At 36.5% G+C, this 17869-nt stretch overlaps 1 long non-coding RNA gene across 1 annotated transcript; it reads left to right on the forward strand.

The window, feature by feature from the left end:
• The first annotated feature begins 3192 nt into the window (after positions 1-3192).
• LOC110144972 (uncharacterized) lies at positions 3193-13692 on the forward strand. Its single transcript, XR_002316025.2, has 3 exons — positions 3193-3242; positions 7687-7736; positions 13537-13692. It is a non-coding gene; the product is annotated as an uncharacterized lncRNA (long non-coding RNA).
• Positions 13693-17869: the final 4177 nt, after the last annotated feature.

Consider the following 17869-nt stretch of genomic DNA (forward strand, 5'->3'; position numbering starts at 1 on the left):
TGACTTCTATGTATCTCTATAGTCATCTTCTGTTCCTACACTTCAGAGCATTTCAAGTATGCCCCACTTCCTTCCATCAAAGAAGCGCCCACATGTAACGCTCCCTGTTTCTGGAGCATCGCAACCAGAACTGTCCTGAGCACCATCTGTCTGCTGGTAGCCAGCACAAATTTTGCTTCGGTCATTATTACTTCTAAGAAGCCATTCCTGAGCATCCATTCCGGGTTAAATCTCTCTATGGCCCACTCTTTAAGTGCCTTGTCATTCTCCTTTGTAGTACTGGTCAGAGCTGTGTGTCATAGGTGTAACTCCAAGTACTGGCTGGTTCTTTCCTCAGAGCATCAGTGACAGAGAATGGCAGAGACAGCTCTGATTCTGCTTCTAGGACAGTGCCTGCCATGTGGCAGATGCTCATGAATATATATTTTGAATGAGTGAAGTCAAAGTCACTATCTTGTGCTCCCTGTCACTTGCTTTTTGTGGAAGCCTAACCTTTTATTTGTGTGACAGCAAGCAGATGACTTTTACTAAGCATGCATTTCCAACATGTAAATAAGAAATATAGGCCAAAGCATTTCTTCTAACTCTAAAAGATGAATTTTACTGGGACAGAATCTGCTTCTTGATCAAGCAAAAAGTTGTATGCAATCAGAAATCTGCATACCATGCATGATACTTTCAATAGTCATAATAGTATACTGATAACAGTGGCTACAGAAAAGTCAAACACACATAAACTACTTATGACACACAAGGAACATTTTCATTTATCATGGCAATGCCATAAGTTGTCGCTACTACTAACAGATGGGGGTTTAAATCCACTAGATTAGGCCTAGAATCTTGAAGGAAGATTGCATTTATATATCTCTTTCCATTCTTGATGTTCTAGCATGTATGAAAACAAGATACAGTTTAAGGCCAATGTGTTTGAAAATTTTTTCTAACTTACTAAGTAAATCCATTTCATTTTTAAATGGATTTCTGCTTATCTAACTCAACTATGAATTAATCCATTGCTCAGAAAAAAATATTTAAGCTTACTAAGTGCCTAATATGTGCCTAGCAAATTTGAGCTAGGGATAAGACATATACCTAAACTTTACCTTTAATAGGCTTGCAAAATTGAGTCAGATACATTGCATCCTCACAATTAGAATATGAAACAATTAGAATATGCCACAAATATATTGTGCTATATGACCAAATACCACATGTGTGACACCATATGTGAAAGGTTTGCAAATGCAATATGTTTTAAGCTTTATAACTTTGTCTGTGCATAATCTCATGTTATCCGTACAACATTAACACATCTTTCTGTCCATGTCTCAGGAATGATGCACAAATATTAATGACCAAAACTTAATATTTAAATCCTTAGCAAAAAGCACTCAGTAAATATAGTATAATATTGCCCACATCACTCTATGTATACTATGTAGAGACTGGTAAATCTTCTGTGGCAGTCTTATTTTCCACACATCTACATTTTTAATTTTGACATCCATTCTTTTATTCCCCAAGATCAGGAAGCAAGTGACAAGACCTTTTCAACTTTTCTGAAATAAAGTCATCCACAATTAAAATGGTTTACTGGAAACAGATGGACTTCCCGCAGAGATTAACCCAATTATCTTTGGTTTAAGAGCCAGAAAAAGCCATAAGATCATTATCTTACAAGACAAGAATTTTACCATGATGCCAATCTCATTACATGAGTGAATGGAGGTGTTTAGTGATAGTTTTCCTGCATAAATATTCTTAATAGATTTAGTTTTTCAGATTCTTGGCTGCTCATTATTTTCAAATGATAGAGCTTGACAGATGAGTGGTGTGGTGCATTACAGAGGCCTGAGACTCTGCTATTTGTAGTTCCCTCCACAAAAACAAGAGAACTACTTTCCAACAGCAGGAAGAGCTTCACTTTTATGCACACTTCTAAGACTAACCAAACCAGTGTTATTTTTATTTCGTTTAGGAACAGTACTTAGAGAAATCAGATATTTTTTAAAAAAAAAAAAGCTTTTTCCCCCAAATACCCAATACCATAACTATTCGAAGCTTTGAGGTGCATTAAATTTTTCAAAAATAAATTATCCTAAGGAACCTGCCTGCAATGCAGGAGACCTAGGATTGATCCCTGGGTTGAGAAGATCCCCTGGAGAAGGGAAATGCTACCAACTCCAGTATTCTGGCCTGGAGAATTCCATGTACTGTATAGTCCATGGGGTCACAAAAAGTCAGACAGGATTTAGTGTCTTTCACTTTCAAGGAAAGTTAGAATTTTTATTTCCATTTTTGGAGGGTGATAGGGTGGTAGTTGTCATGAATAAAAGGGTAAGCTCATAAAGAGTGCTCTTTTTGTTTGTCTTCATATATTCAACAAATATGTGTATTTACATGTCTGATCAAGCATATATGAGGGAAGACAAAGCCTGTGCTTTATGTCAAAAGGGAAAATTAATTTGTCTGTAATGTGACAAGATGAGATGACCACTCATAAAACAAAAACAACTATGAATCTAACACTGATCCTGCAATGGGGTAAATAAGTAGCATTGGTCCTTTAAGAACTAAGATGTTAGTTCTTATAAAATTGTGTTGATTACTGATTTCTGGTTGTGCACTACAACTGATAAAACTATCATGTCAGCATTTCTAAAACTGGTGCCATTAATACCTATTATACAGAATGTTTGTAAATACCAAATAAGACAATGCCTAAATGTTTCCTAAACTGTAAAGTGTTAGTGTGAATTGCTAAAGTTGTTAGAGTGAAAGGTAATTCATCTCCTTCCTCTGACACTGGGCTGACTTCTCCACTGGGTATAGTAAGCACAGTGTCTAATTTTAGGGGCCAGGAAAATCCTTTGTTTCATTTTATTTCAATTTATTTTAAAATCAGAAGAAAAATTAATATAATAGTGAATATATTAATATAATGAATTCATCCTGGATTATTATATTCATCTTATGCCAACAGAGTAAATGTATATTACTGGTTGGTTGTCTTTTATAAATCAAGAGGCAAACAAAGACAAAAGTGGTTCGGGTACACAAAAGTCATGATACAACTGTCTTCACTCTATATAAAGTTATTTACATATTTGAAGCAATCTCAGTTCTGAACTTCTCAGAATTTATGTGTTTATTTCATCATAGCGTGGAGAAAGAGTCAGAGGTGAACACTCCACATTCACATATGGATGAAACACACACTAAGCTTTCTAAAATTGTTGGTAAGAGGAGCTCTGTCTGTGATGGTCCAATGGTTCTTATCTCTAAGCAAACATGGTCTTAAAAGCAAAACTCATTCATTTTCCCTTGGGTCATGTAATTTTCCTAGAAACACTGGACCTTTCCTGGCCAAGGATTATCCACTGCTTTTGTTGGCCTAAAATTTAAAATAAGGACTAGCGAGGAATAAGACAGTTTGGCTTTGTTTTCTGCTCCCACGTTAGTTCCCCGTGCCCTTTGAAATGAGTCTATGAATTTTTCTTTGATTGATATATCTACTGCTTGTTTGTTATCTACTACCTACCCATTCATATATCTATTTCTCTCTTTTTCTAACTTGTGTGCTCTCTCTCTTGCTCTCCCTATCTATTCATTCATCTATCTATCTACTTATGTAACTATCATCTAGATATCTAAATTTTCTACTGTTTTAATGTAGAGTAATATGTAAGAAAGATAATGAGAAATAGTGCATAGTACAATTTATATATATATATATAGTACACTTTATGTATATATATATATGTGTGTGTGTGTGTGTGTGTGTGTGTGTATATAACTACAAATTAACACTCTAAAAATTTAGTGGATGCATACATTTTTATGTTTATGGATGAAAGACATAAAAAGTGGTTAGTTATGGGGAAAATGAAGGAGGAGATAGAGAATGAAGCGGGGAAAAATAAAATAGAACAAGATGAGTTCTTTCATTCTTATACCATAAGTGAATGAATGCAGCATAATGTTTCAGTATCTCTACTGAGTCCTCAGAATAATATACAGGAATTCAAAAGAAGCAGGTAGCATTGTGAGTCAGAATGGTAAGGATTACTTTAGAGGGAATGCAGAATTTGAATTCTGTCTTGAAGGAGAACTGCAATATGTATACATAAAAGGAGGGGCAGGATCTGATCCATGAAAGCAAAGAGCAGAGCAAAATCTGAGGGGTGGGTCAGTGTTAGGAAGGTCTGGGGGCACTTAGTAAATGCATTGCCATCCCAAGTATGAAAATGGAGCCCCAGGTACACCGTGGCCAGTGGAGTGGCATTTGAAAGGGCTTGTCCTCATTGTGAAACCATAGGGCCTTTTCAAATAGAGCTTTTGTGGTCAGACACATAGATAATGGGGATGTTAAAATGGGCCATGTCTCTTTTCTGAAAGAAAAGGAAAAAAAAAAAAAAAGCTGCAATCTTTCCTCTCCTCTTGCTGTAACAATTCAGGGAAAGAAAAGAAGTCTATCATTCAACTGATCCCAGGGAAAAAGACAGGCAAGGTCACGTCCCCTCATACAGAGAGATACAGCCCCAGAGAGACCTGGCCTGTGATCTGCTCCCCATTAGGGTGGTGTGGCTTCTCTTAATAGGGCCTCGATCATTTTTCAAGTAGCAAATCTGTCCAGCAGAAGGCGGTGAGCTATTGTTATCATTTATTCTGATCCATGGAACCCAGTTGATAAAAAGGTTAGAAATGCCACCTCTAGACATGTACTACATCAGATGTGCTTAAAACTGCAATTCAGACAGAGCTCCAAATAGTTTCTGCCTCTCCTGTCATCTCTTGGGCAGGAATAATAACCTGCAATAATAGAGGCCCTTTTTGCTTCTAGGTTAGTATTAAAGGAATGAATATAATTTACAACCTTTTTAGAAAATACATATCTACATACAGTTGCAATACAATACCTGTGAAGATAATTGAACTGATCAGTATGAATAAATATAGTATATTGTAAGAGATGAAATAGTGAGGAAGAGGTAAGAAGGAACAGACTTTTATTTTAAATTTCCAAGATCATTTCACACTCACATTGGCCATTCCTATATTTTAAATATAGTATCAACTACTCAGGTATATATCCTACTGTACACATCAGGTATTTTCTAGGCATTATTTAGCTTTTTTATAGTTTATATACATACTTTTTCTTCCAAAACATTCCATATTACAAAAATTTATTCTATTATTTTTATTATAATTCCTAGAGTTAAAATATGCGAAAAATGAGGCTTACATAACGCATTTCTCTAAAATCTCATATCTTCATTCATAAGAATTTATTGCTAATCTGTAATGTTGTCCAGGTCCATTTAGCATGAATATGACACTAAATTCTATACTAGCTTGTCATTCCTTGAAGAACATACATTTTAATGACTGACACTAGACTAATAAAGTAGAATAGAGCTATGTAAGAGAGAACACAATAGATTAAAGGCTTATGAATACACACAGAACCACCCGATTAACAAAAACTCAGCCACTGTAATCAGATTGCCTAAATGACTGCCATTTTCTGCTTGGTGCTGTTTATCCACAAAATGTCAAGAAACAAGAAACCAAAGAAAAGAAACATAGAAATAGAGAAAAGAAAATAATGTTCTGGTGTAAACACAAAACTGGCCCGATCTCATATACTTTTTGTATGTCTGCAAGAATGTGAATTGGTGTTACGAGCATTAGTCTTCATTCCCAATAGGTTCTTCAGTCAAATAGTATTCAGTTATGTTAGGCAGGCTGGTCTACCAAGGTCTCACAAAGGAAGAAAACACAAAACAAAAGTTGAAATTCAGTTTGAACTGACAAATAACACAAACCCCAAACAAAGTAAAGCAAATTAAACAAAGCAAGGGTAACCAGCAAGTAAAATATTGACAATGATAAGTAGGGTTGAAATCATACTAGAAAACAGATATCCTCTCATATATTCAATAACTGGGTGCATCCAAAGTTAGGGATCATCAACCCATCAATTAGGGTTAGGATTAGAGTTAGGGTTAGGGTGCATCTCTCCCTAACTCTGGAGAATCATCTCTCAGGAGTGGGGTCCTGCTAACACACCCCTAGGGAATTTTCTGGAACAGCAGCTCCCATGGTTTTGTTGTATGGGGAGAAGGGGACAGTGATGGCTTGCTTGGATTATTTTTTGTTTCTCTCATCTTGTTTTATTGTTTTAAAGTTTTATTTCACATCTGACTGTTAGAATTCTTCATTGTTGGACTGATGACATAACCACCAGGAAGTTGGCGGGCATATCCTTCAGCACAGAAGAGATGTTGAAAACTACAGAGCTTTCAGATGGCAGTTGACATAATCTATGCAGTTTTGATTAGCTTCTAAAGAAAGTCAGTTCCCTCTCTGGTTTACATCCTCTGGTGTCTGCTAGAATAATACAGGATTATTTGAGTTGGATTATACATAAAATTCTATCACTTATTCATGTTAAAATATTTTGAGTGCTAACCAGTAAATTATTATAATGGGTTTGTATAGAGTGGATAGCCTTACAAATAAAAAAGGGAGAAGGAAATAGTACAAGACACCAAGATATAAAGAAGATTGAATATTATGTTTTCCTGTATCTGTTTAAAGAGACATAGAGGAAGTAGCAAATCCAAAGTTTGGGGTCCAGGCATCCTGGAGAAATGCAGCTTTATTGATAGAGGAAAATTGAGAGGAAGAGCTGATATGTAAAGAATATAAATAATTCTATATTAATTCAATGAAAGTTAATGTCAAACTGATAAACACTAAAATAAAGAGGGAAAGAAGCTCAAGAATTTAAATACAGATGGCCATTTTAAAGTTAACTTAAAAGAGTATATGAGAAAAGTTAATGTTAACCAGATATGTAAAAGGGGGAAATAATATGCAGTTTAAAAGTTATGTAAGATTATATGAGAGCTTAGAACACCATCTTAGAGTTAAAGTAATCAGGCTTATTTGGGGTTGGGAATCATAATATCCTTTACTGTAAATTTTTCCTTCATTGAATTTCCTTCACTGAATCAAAACTACTAGAATAAGGAGTATTGGAGACAGGACCTAGTCAGTAAGGAGAGGATGGGAAAAAGAATCTTCATAGTGAGGGTGAGGGCAATATTTTGCATGAAGCCTTAGTGATGCCTAAACCATCAGTAACAATTAGAAACTAAAGTCATCAAATAACAGATAAAGATCATTTTCAGTTTTTGTGCTGGATAGATCAAGGGAGGGGAATTTCGTAATTGCCTATGAAACAAATTAATGCTGTCTTATTACAGCTCAGCTATACTTTATACAATTCATATGAGTAGTTAGTACACCATATTAGTAAATGTTTTCCATAGAAAGTGAGACAACTGGTCCTTTGGCTGAAAGATAGGATCAAAACAAATATGTTTATGCCATATTCTTGGTTTTACCAATGATGCCTCCCACTTCCTTAGAAAAGTTATGTAGATGGATGACCTTCTTTTGTGATAACAATAATATATACTTGCAAAATTCTCATGAGTGTTTGAAGAACTATTAATACTTAGCTAATATTTGCCAAGAGCTTTGAAGATGGGAAGTGCTAAATAGTATCACTATAATGCCATGCTTGTTCAAAGTTAATGAGTTCAGAAGGACATGGTCCACTAAATGCAAGATTTCCGGAAAAAGCACAGTATCCTTCTGTCTCCCCAGGTAGATGTCAATAACACGCAGAAGTCATCTTGTCAACCAACTGAAACATGGTAAGTGCCCCTGAAATTGTATCAATCTTCTCCATCACCATCACTATTCTTACCATCCTTGCTCTGCAATTCATATTCTGATGATCTACTGATGCTGTAATTTGATTAGAATTTACCTTTGAAATAACTAATTAATAAAGTATGCAAAAAATCAATATTTTAAAAGCAAAAAGGTCTTTAAAAATCAACTTTTTTATCTCTATAATACTTAATACATTTGTTTTATACACCTAGATTCTAGAGTTCTAACTAATAGGGGTAATTGACCTCTATGTTGGTACTCTATACATACAGTTTGTAGCACATTTTATTCTATAACCCAAACTTTCTGGCAAGATTTTAGGTATTTTAAGACTTATGTAGGTCTGAACTCAATTAAATTAGATGCATAAAATGAAAAAAAAAAATCACAGATTACTGGTGCTGAGAGAGTCCTCATATCCTGATCATTAGCCCCTTTGCAGATATAGAACAGATCAAATCATTGCATTGATTGATAGCCACAGGTTTCTTAATCTCTCAAAATCTGTTTTTTTCCCCCACTATTCAAGTCACACACTGTTTGCTTTGAATATTATAATACTCTTACTGTAAAATATAGTTTTCTCTTTTCTCTAATTCTCCATCATCCTCAATCTTTGTGTACTTCAATATCTATCATTTATATTTTCACTTCTCTCCTGACATTACTCTTTCTTATTCCTACATCCTTTTTCTTACTATGCTTTTATATATTTTTTTCCAAAGAAATGCCTCCCTCCATTTTTGTCCTTCTACTAACTATCCAGAAAAAACATAAACTCCACTAACTATATGAAAAATAAAATCCACTCTTATAAATTTAAAATCACCTCTATGAGAAAAACACATCTAAGCCCTCTCTTGAACTATATTTCTACATTTCTAAAACTCTGTAAGAACTCTCATCTTGGTATTCTGCAGACTTTTTCTACCCAGTGCATTTAGGAGCGAATATATAATTCTGTCTGCAAAACTTTTCTTGCTTGTGCATTCCCTTTCTATGCAATGACAAAACACTCCTCTTGGGATCTCAGATTTAAGCTCTCATCTTTATATCATTTTGATTTTTTTTTTCCTTTCCCTTGCCCATAATCCTGCCTTTGTTTACAATTTTTTTTATAATTGTTTAAATGGTTTACAGTTGCAATACAGCCTTACTGAAACATCTCCCATTCATTGTCTGTTCTCCGTATTAACTGCCTGAGTAGCATTTATTACCTTTTTTTTTTTTTTTTTGCATGTATTCTTTCAGTGGTTTCTTGACTGGTATCCTACTTCTAATCACTGCCTAGTTCTACTCTTCTTAAGCCTTGCTCCCATATTTATTATTCTGATGGACAACTTTAACTGTGTTTTTACTTCTGGCTCAAAAATCTCTTGGACCCCTTTTACCTTTGCTCTTACTTAGAGTTTTCTATTTTCTTTGCTCTGCTTTCTCAATTCTTATTCACCCTTCATGGTCCTGCTCAAGAGCCACCTCTCTGAAAATTAATTTCAGGTATTCATTGGGAAATAACAACTCTTCTTGCTACAAAGTTTGCTAGTTGGCCTAGGCTATTTTAACAGCCACAGTAGCAAACTCTGCCTTAGTTTTTTCTGGATTTTTCCCCTGCTCCCATGAGTATGTGCTACACAGATCTTTCCTCAGAGTTGTACAGATTCAAATGAAGGTCTGGGTTTTATTGACATTATAAAGTGCAGATGTTCAAGCTTGTTTAGAACTAAGCTTTAAAATCTAGACTTGTTCCAATGAAAAAGGAGGTGCCATGTTGATTAAACAATGGAGGCCAAATTTTCAGAGATTCAAACATTTGTTTGGTTGTATTTGTCCTCTGTGTGCATCTATGGTTTCAAATATTCTTGCCAAGACAGGGTGATGGTGGCAGTAGTAATGCTGATATGTAGTGGACAGGAAAGAAAAAAAAAAGGTCAAAGAAGTCAAGCTATTTGGTTCAAGGTAAATTTCATTTTTCTTCTTGGCTTTCTGCAACCACAGTGTGATCACCAGCATTTATCTAGAGGCTGTACTGCTATTTCATACCTACCTCAAATGACAAGCAAGATATATTGCAACAAATAATTGCCCAGAATTTGAATAAACTTCCCAATTTATTTTTCTACTTTGGCTAGGTAGGGCAAAAACAGAACCTGGAGGATGACAGCAGATTACCATAATCTTAATCAGCTGGTTACTCCAATAGCATCTACTGTTTTAGGCGTGGTCTCTTTTATGAAATAGGTCAGTGTAAATTAATGTTAAGCTATTAATCTTTTTAGTACACTTTTTCTTACTTTCTCATTTGCTCTGACCACCAGAGTCTCTTTGCCTCCTTCACCTGGCATCAGTAACTCTCTTACCTCAGGGATGCTACAAATCTAATTTAGTTATGCATTGTAATCTGATCCTCCTTACCATAGAATAATTTCTGCTTACATAAACATCAAGACATATAACTCCATTATATATATATATCAGTCCAAAGTCCAAATCTCTGTAATCCAGTGGACTGCAGAACATCAGACTCAACTGTCCTTCACTATCTCCTGGACTTTGTTCAAACTCATGTCCATCAAGTCGGTGATGCCATCCAATCATTTCATCCTCTGTCATCCCCTTCTCCTCCTGCCTTCAATCTTTCCCAGCTTCAGGGTCTTTTCCAACGAGTCAGTTCTTCGAATCAGGTGGCCAAAGTATTGGAATTTCAGCTTCAGCATCAGTCCTTACAATGAATATTCAGGACTGATTTCCTTTAGAATTGACTGTTTGATCTCCTTGCAGTCCAAGAGACTCTTAAGAGTCTTCTCCAGCACAATTAAAAAGCATCTATATATATATATATATATATATATGCATACATTCTCTTTCTTCTGGAAAAATATATTAGCCTATTAAGGTCTCACGGACTTTCAGGTCTGATACACCTAAGGCAGTGGAAGTGGGTCAGTGGGTGGGTGGTGGTTCCTCTACCGCTTTTAGAAGGGCAGCCTATCACACAGGTGGCAGGATGCATTTTGAAGGCCACTGAGCACGGAGTATTTATTCAATTTATCACAATTATAAAAGCACCTGGGCCCTATGATCATATGCTCACTTACAGAATCTGGTGGCAGAAAAATGCTTCTATCATTGTTTGGAGGACTTGGCACTAATATTGCAAGATTTTATAGAACTTCTATCAACTCTCTTGTTTCACAGAGGTTCTAGTATGTAAATCAACTCACCTAAAGCCTCACAAACAATTAATGGCAAATCAAGGATTTAAACTAGATGTTCTTTTGATATGCAGATCTGCACTCCTCTGAAGGTCATTTGATCAAAAGGCGTAAACAAATGGGGTTAACTGTGGTCATAGTGTTCCAGACAGTAATGCACCTGACCTCTTTCTAATCAGAAGAGATGACCTAGGTAATGTTCATGTACCTGTGCTTTTCTTCAACACACTATTAATGACTCCTACCTTTCTTTACATCCCTTTTCTGTCTGGTGAATTACACGTAATCCCTCTCCTCTCTGAAGGCTCCCTAGATTTCTGAGACGGAATCCCTTGTTCATCCCTGGCAGTTTCATAGCCCTCTTGACACCTCTATTAAAACACTGTGTCATTGTGATTTGTACCTGTATCTGTTTTACTCATGGACTTTCATATCTTTGAGATTAGAGGCCACGACCATTGCATGTATGTGCTTCTACAACTAAACTCTGGCTAGTACAGAATTAGTACTCAAAGTATATTTGATAATGAAGGCATCAAAATAAAAGATGAGAAGAATTAATAGAGATTTTTAACATTTTATTATTCTGCCACATGGTTTGCTTTTCTTACCCATATACACACACTAAATCTCAGCCAGTAATTGGGAGTTACTGGTGGAGGAGGAGGGGAGACAAATGGCCATCCTTCCTTCCTTTCTTTCTTTCTTTTTTGTTTTTTTTGGTATATTTCTCACAAGTGGACAGGAGTAACTGTTAAGAGAATAGAGTGAGTCATCAAGAGATTTGGACAATATTAGCTTTGACAAAATGTCCTATACTCTTACTGTGTCTCAGTTTCCTGGTGTCTCAAATGGAAATAATACTCTCTCAAAGGTATCAACGAAAGAGAAATTAAGTATTTGACATGAGGCTATTTGAAAATATATAAAAATAATGCTCATTAGGTTATTATTAAGAAAACAATGACTATAATTATGATAATGGTGCTCCAGAAGATTAGGAAAAAGGCATGGGTCTGAACCTCTAATGAAGACCTTTTTCATCAACATCAAATTATCATCAAATTGTCTTATTGAATGTCATTGCCCCAAAACTTCTCGGTTTCTTTAGTCATCAATAATCTCAGCTATCATTCAGCATTTCATCCTCTTCAATCATTATCTTTTGAACATGCAGAGGTTGCCATTTTCTACAGGAGGCATTTTGGTAAGAATCTGGGCTCTAAATGGTACTGTAAATTCCAACTTTTAACTTCTTTAGCTCTGTCACTGTATGTACATTTCAAAAAACTCACTAAATTTTAGCCACTTTATCTGTCAAATGGGAATAATAATCTAAGATGTCTTGTAGGGCTCTTGTATGATAAAATAAAATATTGATGATTTTTGCACTGCTTAGCACTAGAGTATATAATTAAAAAATAAATAAAAAGTAAAGCATTATCAGTTATCTAAAATTTCACTAGATAAGATATTCTCTGTCATCTCTTGTCATAATAGAAATTTTAATATTGTAACTTTACTTCTTTATAAGTAAAATACTTGCATAGTTAGGAAAGTACAGGATTTGAAAACAGACCCAAATTCAAGTATTGGCTCTGTCTCATATATTAATGTGTAAACTGGATGATAAGTGAATTACATAGCACATGATATTTTTCAGCTAAAATGAGCAACATATGTAAACTTTACATGGTAGCTTTACAGTAAAAGTCACATAATGATAATAAAAAATGTTGGTGAAAATAACAGTAAAATGTTACACCCACGTTGTGAGACTTAATATTCTGGCTTTTAACACTAAATGATCTAAGCAATGAACATTTCTTCATTAATTCCCTGCAGCAACCCATTTGACAGACAAGGGAACTAAGGGTCTGGAAGGTTTAGTGACTTCCCTGAAATCTTATAACCGAAAAGTGGAGGATATATATTCAAACTCCAGTTCTCAGACCCTGGAGTCCAGGCGGACAGTGAACATTGTGTTATGTTAGCCTGACAATAAATAATAGCTATAATTGGGTTAAATCTCCTGCAGTACTCAAATGTTCTTAGAAAGGCTAGCACCAGCTTGTTTCCTCTCAGATAGAGCATTCTGCGGAGGACCTTAGCAGTAAGTAGAAGATGGATCTGAAGTGGAGGGTTACCCCAGAGCTCCGGAGTTAGAAAGAGATGAACAGAAGTACAAGGGTCCAAAAGTAAACTGTGAGTTGGGACTAATTTCTCTCACTCTTTACTGCTAGTTACTCCATTTCACAGAATGGGACAAGATAATTCTCCTGTAGAATTGGAGCCAGGCACTAATCCCCGAGAAACCTTGGGGGTCCATAATCTTGACTGAAAGATGTGGCCCTGAGACCCCTGAGACGTGGCCTTGGGGGCCGTGGGAGCACACCGTGGCCGCAGGTTCTTGCCTTCCCCATCTGCCGGGGCTGAACAGCTTGTGGACGGGAAGTGGTGTGGTGTGAGGATGAAAAGGTAAGGATAGTAGGGGGCCATAGACCATGTAGAATAGAGCACTGTCTGTCCCGGTAATTATGGCTTTTATGCCCCTCTTTTCCTGCAGTTGAAATGTTGTCCCCACAGTAGAAGAGGCCGGCCGCCCGGGCAGCAGATGGGAGAGAGCTTGCCCTGTGGACCCGGGTCCCCGTCCGCCGGCGGCGGCGGCGATGGGCGGTGGTCCAGGCCAGCCTCCCTGCGCCGGGAAGAAGCAGCGGCAGGAAAACTAACGCGACTGCAACGACAGGCCGCCCACGGATAACAGCGAACACGGGTCTTGACGTGGATTTTCAAAATACTCAGTTCTTGAGGGAAAACACGTTATTAATGGTAGGAGAGCCAGAGGAACAATAAACTACTTAATGTTATTTGCTTTTAGGTCCGCGTTCCCAGCACTAATGCTGCGTTCTTACTGATGACTCTCGCTCAGCTTTTCAGTTCTTTGGCGGTGACCAGCTATTCAGTCTATTAAATCTCCTTCCTCAGTCCCCAGACTCATTTGAGGGTTCGGCACTTTCTCCCTCCCCCTACCACCTGCTAACCTACCTTTCTAAAGCCCTTTCCTTCCATTTGTTCTCTAAACAAAACTCCGCAGCCATTGCCGCACTTCCTTTCCAGATGCTGCTAACAACAAATTATTCCCTACGGGTTTTAGCTAGGATTTCACCCCTGTTCCATTTGGCTCGCAGGACACATTTGTTGAACTAAAAAGCCTTTTAACTGCTTTTTTCCCCCTCCTCGGGAAAACTCATAAGAGCACAGTTTCTCTCCCCACAGCAACTGACAGGCTCTAGAAATAATGAAACACAAAAAAAAAAAAATAAAAAGATACATCTATCAAGCAAAGCTTTGATAGTTGACCTATTTGGTCACTATCTCTAACTGTAACTCCATATTATTTTCTTTTCTACTTTTTGTTCCATTTAAAGATTTATGTTTATATTCATCTGGTAAACAGTGAGGATAGGAGGACATCATCTGATTAATTCTGAATATTTAGTGACCCTGAACTTAAATTCAACTGCAGAATGTTTTAGGAATATGAATAACCCTGTTTTTAAATTTTTTGCAGGATGCTCATAGTATTGTAAATAGATAGCTCAACAACAACAATAAGAAAAAATGCGTTTCTGCCATTGCTATTGTTCTGTATTCATTTTGTTTTGTTGTGGTGTTCTGCATTTTAGGTACACAGCAAAAGGATAAACCCTAGAATAAGAGCAAAACTAGTTATTTGAATAAAGTTATTGGAAATAGAGAAAGTACTATCTGTTTGTTATGGTTCTGTGCAGCTTCTATTACCTGGTATGCATTTTTCTGATGTCATGAACATCCTAACTCTTAAGAAGTTAGTATGCATGTTAATTTGCAAGTAATTTTGGTGAGGGTTAAAGCATGGAGCCCAGTTGTCAACATAATATGTATCTGCTGCCCTTAACTTAAGGACTCTGATATGGCCAGATGTCGTCCCCACTGAGTGACAAATTCAGGGTCTGAGATCAACGTGATTAGACATTTGGCTTTTTCTCTGTCGGTTGGACATTCTAAATAAATAAAGAAAAATATATACTTGTATCTTAAGAATATTTAATTAAAATATCTACAACCTAAGCTCCAGGGATCCCCAAAAGAGACGTTGTTGACTTCAGTACATGCTACAGTTAAGTTCATAGAAGAAAGACTAAGAATGAGAAATTGAGTATCCTGTTCCTTTTATTTTTTCTTTCCTTTCTGTTTAATGTGAGCCCCTGGGTGGGAGAGGGGAGAGCTGTGACAGCCATGGCCACTCTTGGGTTATGTTTCTACTGAGCCTAGAACAGAGACATGTCACAGCAGGCACTCTGTATTGATTAACTGATGCAAACTAGTAAAGTAAAAGGTGTCAATGGTCAAGATGCAATAGGCAAGCTAATTACCCAGAGTGGGTGAGCTGGAACTTCTAGTAATGCAACAGAGCAGAAATTTGCAAAAAAAAAAAAGTCCTTTATTGCTCTAAGGACTATCAGCCCTCACCCTTCACCTTGGGTCACAGGAAAAAAAAAAAAAAGAATACAGTAGGAGCTCAGACTGGATTGACTTTGAAGTTTACCTTGACAACATTTTTCTAAAATGAGAGTTAGGATTTTCCTGAAAAGATTTTAATTGTGAATATGTTAATTATTATTTATTCTAATGACTTGGTACAAGGAAATGATAAGATGGCAGACTTTGGGTTGATATAAAAACAACACCAAAACAAATTTAGAAACATTAAAATGACTTAAAGTGTCTTAAGACACAACTTGGGCTCCCTCACTGAAAGCTTTGAAATAGAACCTGGAAGCCTTATCATTGATGAATAGAAGCCTATGGTAAGATGTGGGATTAAGTCATCAGAAAAATCTCTTTAAATCTAAAATTCCTCCATTCTGCAAACCCCAAATAATCCAACTTGAAATGTGGACGTCCTAAGACATGATTCATCACTCCTTATAGTTCCATAGTATGCTAAAACCATCCGATCTCCAAGAGACCTTCCTCAAAAACTTATTTCTACTTAATTTTCTTGGTTAAAAAAAAAAAAAAGGATTTACAATGGCCAAATCCTAAAGAAATGACCTGGAAGACAAGAAAAAAGCAAGGTTTTAGGAGGAAAGGAGAGAATGATGGAAAGATCTGGATTATCAGCTCAAAGCTTATTTAATAAGTGAATGATTTTACAAATTCTCTGAAACATGTGCAGTGCATGCCTCACTGTGTCCAACTCTTTGAAACCCCATGGATTGTAGCCTGTCAGACTCTTCTATCCATGGAATTTTCCAGGCATGAATACCAGAGTGGGATGCCATTTCCTCCTCCAGGGTATCTTTCCCACCCAGGGACCAAACTTGGTCTCTTGCATCTCCTGTATTGGCAGATTTTTATCTCTGCACCACTCTGAAACATAAAGTGCATAAAAGGACACTAGTTAGATAACAAGAGATGCAAATAATTTTAATGTGATCAGAATCAAGAGCCCATTAAATATGCTTATTCAATAAATTTTTTAATATCAATATTGTTCTATTAAACAACCTAGAGGCCTTTCACTATAAGCCTAGCCACATCAATGAGGAAAGACCAATAAATGCGCCCACTATTTCTTGGGCAGTTATTCATAAATGTAAATAAACAAGGCAAATATGGAAAGCCAGATCCAGACCTAGGGATGAGTCATTTTAAAGAAGCAAATTCTGGCCCCGGGCAAACATAGACACCCAGAACTCCCATGAGCCCTCAGTCTTCTCATTTTGTAGGAGAAAAGTACATTCCTGGTTTAATCTCTCTAATTAAATAGCAATACTCCCAAAGCTTTTGAGTTGGTTACATCCGAAAGCAATGAAACCCAGGATTCCTTCACTCAAAGAATCCCCCTAGTTATCTGTCTTCTAGGTCACATATCACAGGAGAAACCCTTAGGGCTGAATTTTTAAAAGGCAACTGGGCTTTTTCCTGTGAAGATGTCAGGTTTCTTATGTATTGCATTGGACAATGACATAAGAATTTCCAGCATGAAAGACTCCTCCTATCCTGTCCTACCCTCTTGAAATGATCAAAGGTTTAAAGAATATTCATGTCCAATCTCTTAATGGTACAGAAGCTGAAATATATGTGGGGATACCCAGGAGATTTTTAAAAAGTGCTGCAGGTAAAGTTCTCACTGTCAAAAGCTTGGTAAAGCTTGCATCTTGGATGGTGTTCTCAAAATGAAGATGAAATTTCAAGATTGATTGGCTCGGCTGCTAGGAAATCGAAACTTTTTATAAGTTCTCAGGCATTGTTCACAGACTTTTACTTTGAGTCTCCCCTAAAACATTGCTTTTCATAGTTTTTCCTGGCTTCTGAGAGCAGGCTAGAGTTCTCTTTTATGCACTAGTTTCCATGCAGAGCATTCAAATTATAAACTTCATGAGGGCACAAACTTTGTCTGCCTTGTATGTTAGCACCAAGCACTGGGCATGGCATATAATAAATACTTAAATTTTCTTTGATGAGTGAATTATTAAATAAATTAATTGCTTCAGAATAATCTAGGTAGATTTTCCAGTTAATTTTAGCTGTTTCTAGCTTGGAATAAGAGGGAAAATAAGCATTGTTTTTCTTTTTTTTTTCTAATAAAAATGTTGACATGATTTTTTGCTCCTTCTGTAACATGATATTAAAATTACATTGCCATTAAGGATGTTGAGAGGGCCTATGGACATAAGCTACACAATGACTGAGCTATTTCCATTTCAGAATAACCACATTTATATAAAGCTTTACCAATAAAACACATTGGTAAAGCTGCAGGTGGTGACTGCAGCCATGAAATTAAAAGATGGTTTGCTCCTTGGAAGAAAAGCTGTGACCAACCCAGACAGCATATTAAAAAGCAGAGA

Source organism: Odocoileus virginianus, chromosome 22, assembly GCF_023699985.2.
Source record: "Odocoileus virginianus isolate 20LAN1187 ecotype Illinois chromosome 22, Ovbor_1.2, whole genome shotgun sequence".
NCBI lineage: Eukaryota > Metazoa > Chordata > Mammalia > Artiodactyla > Cervidae > Odocoileus > Odocoileus virginianus.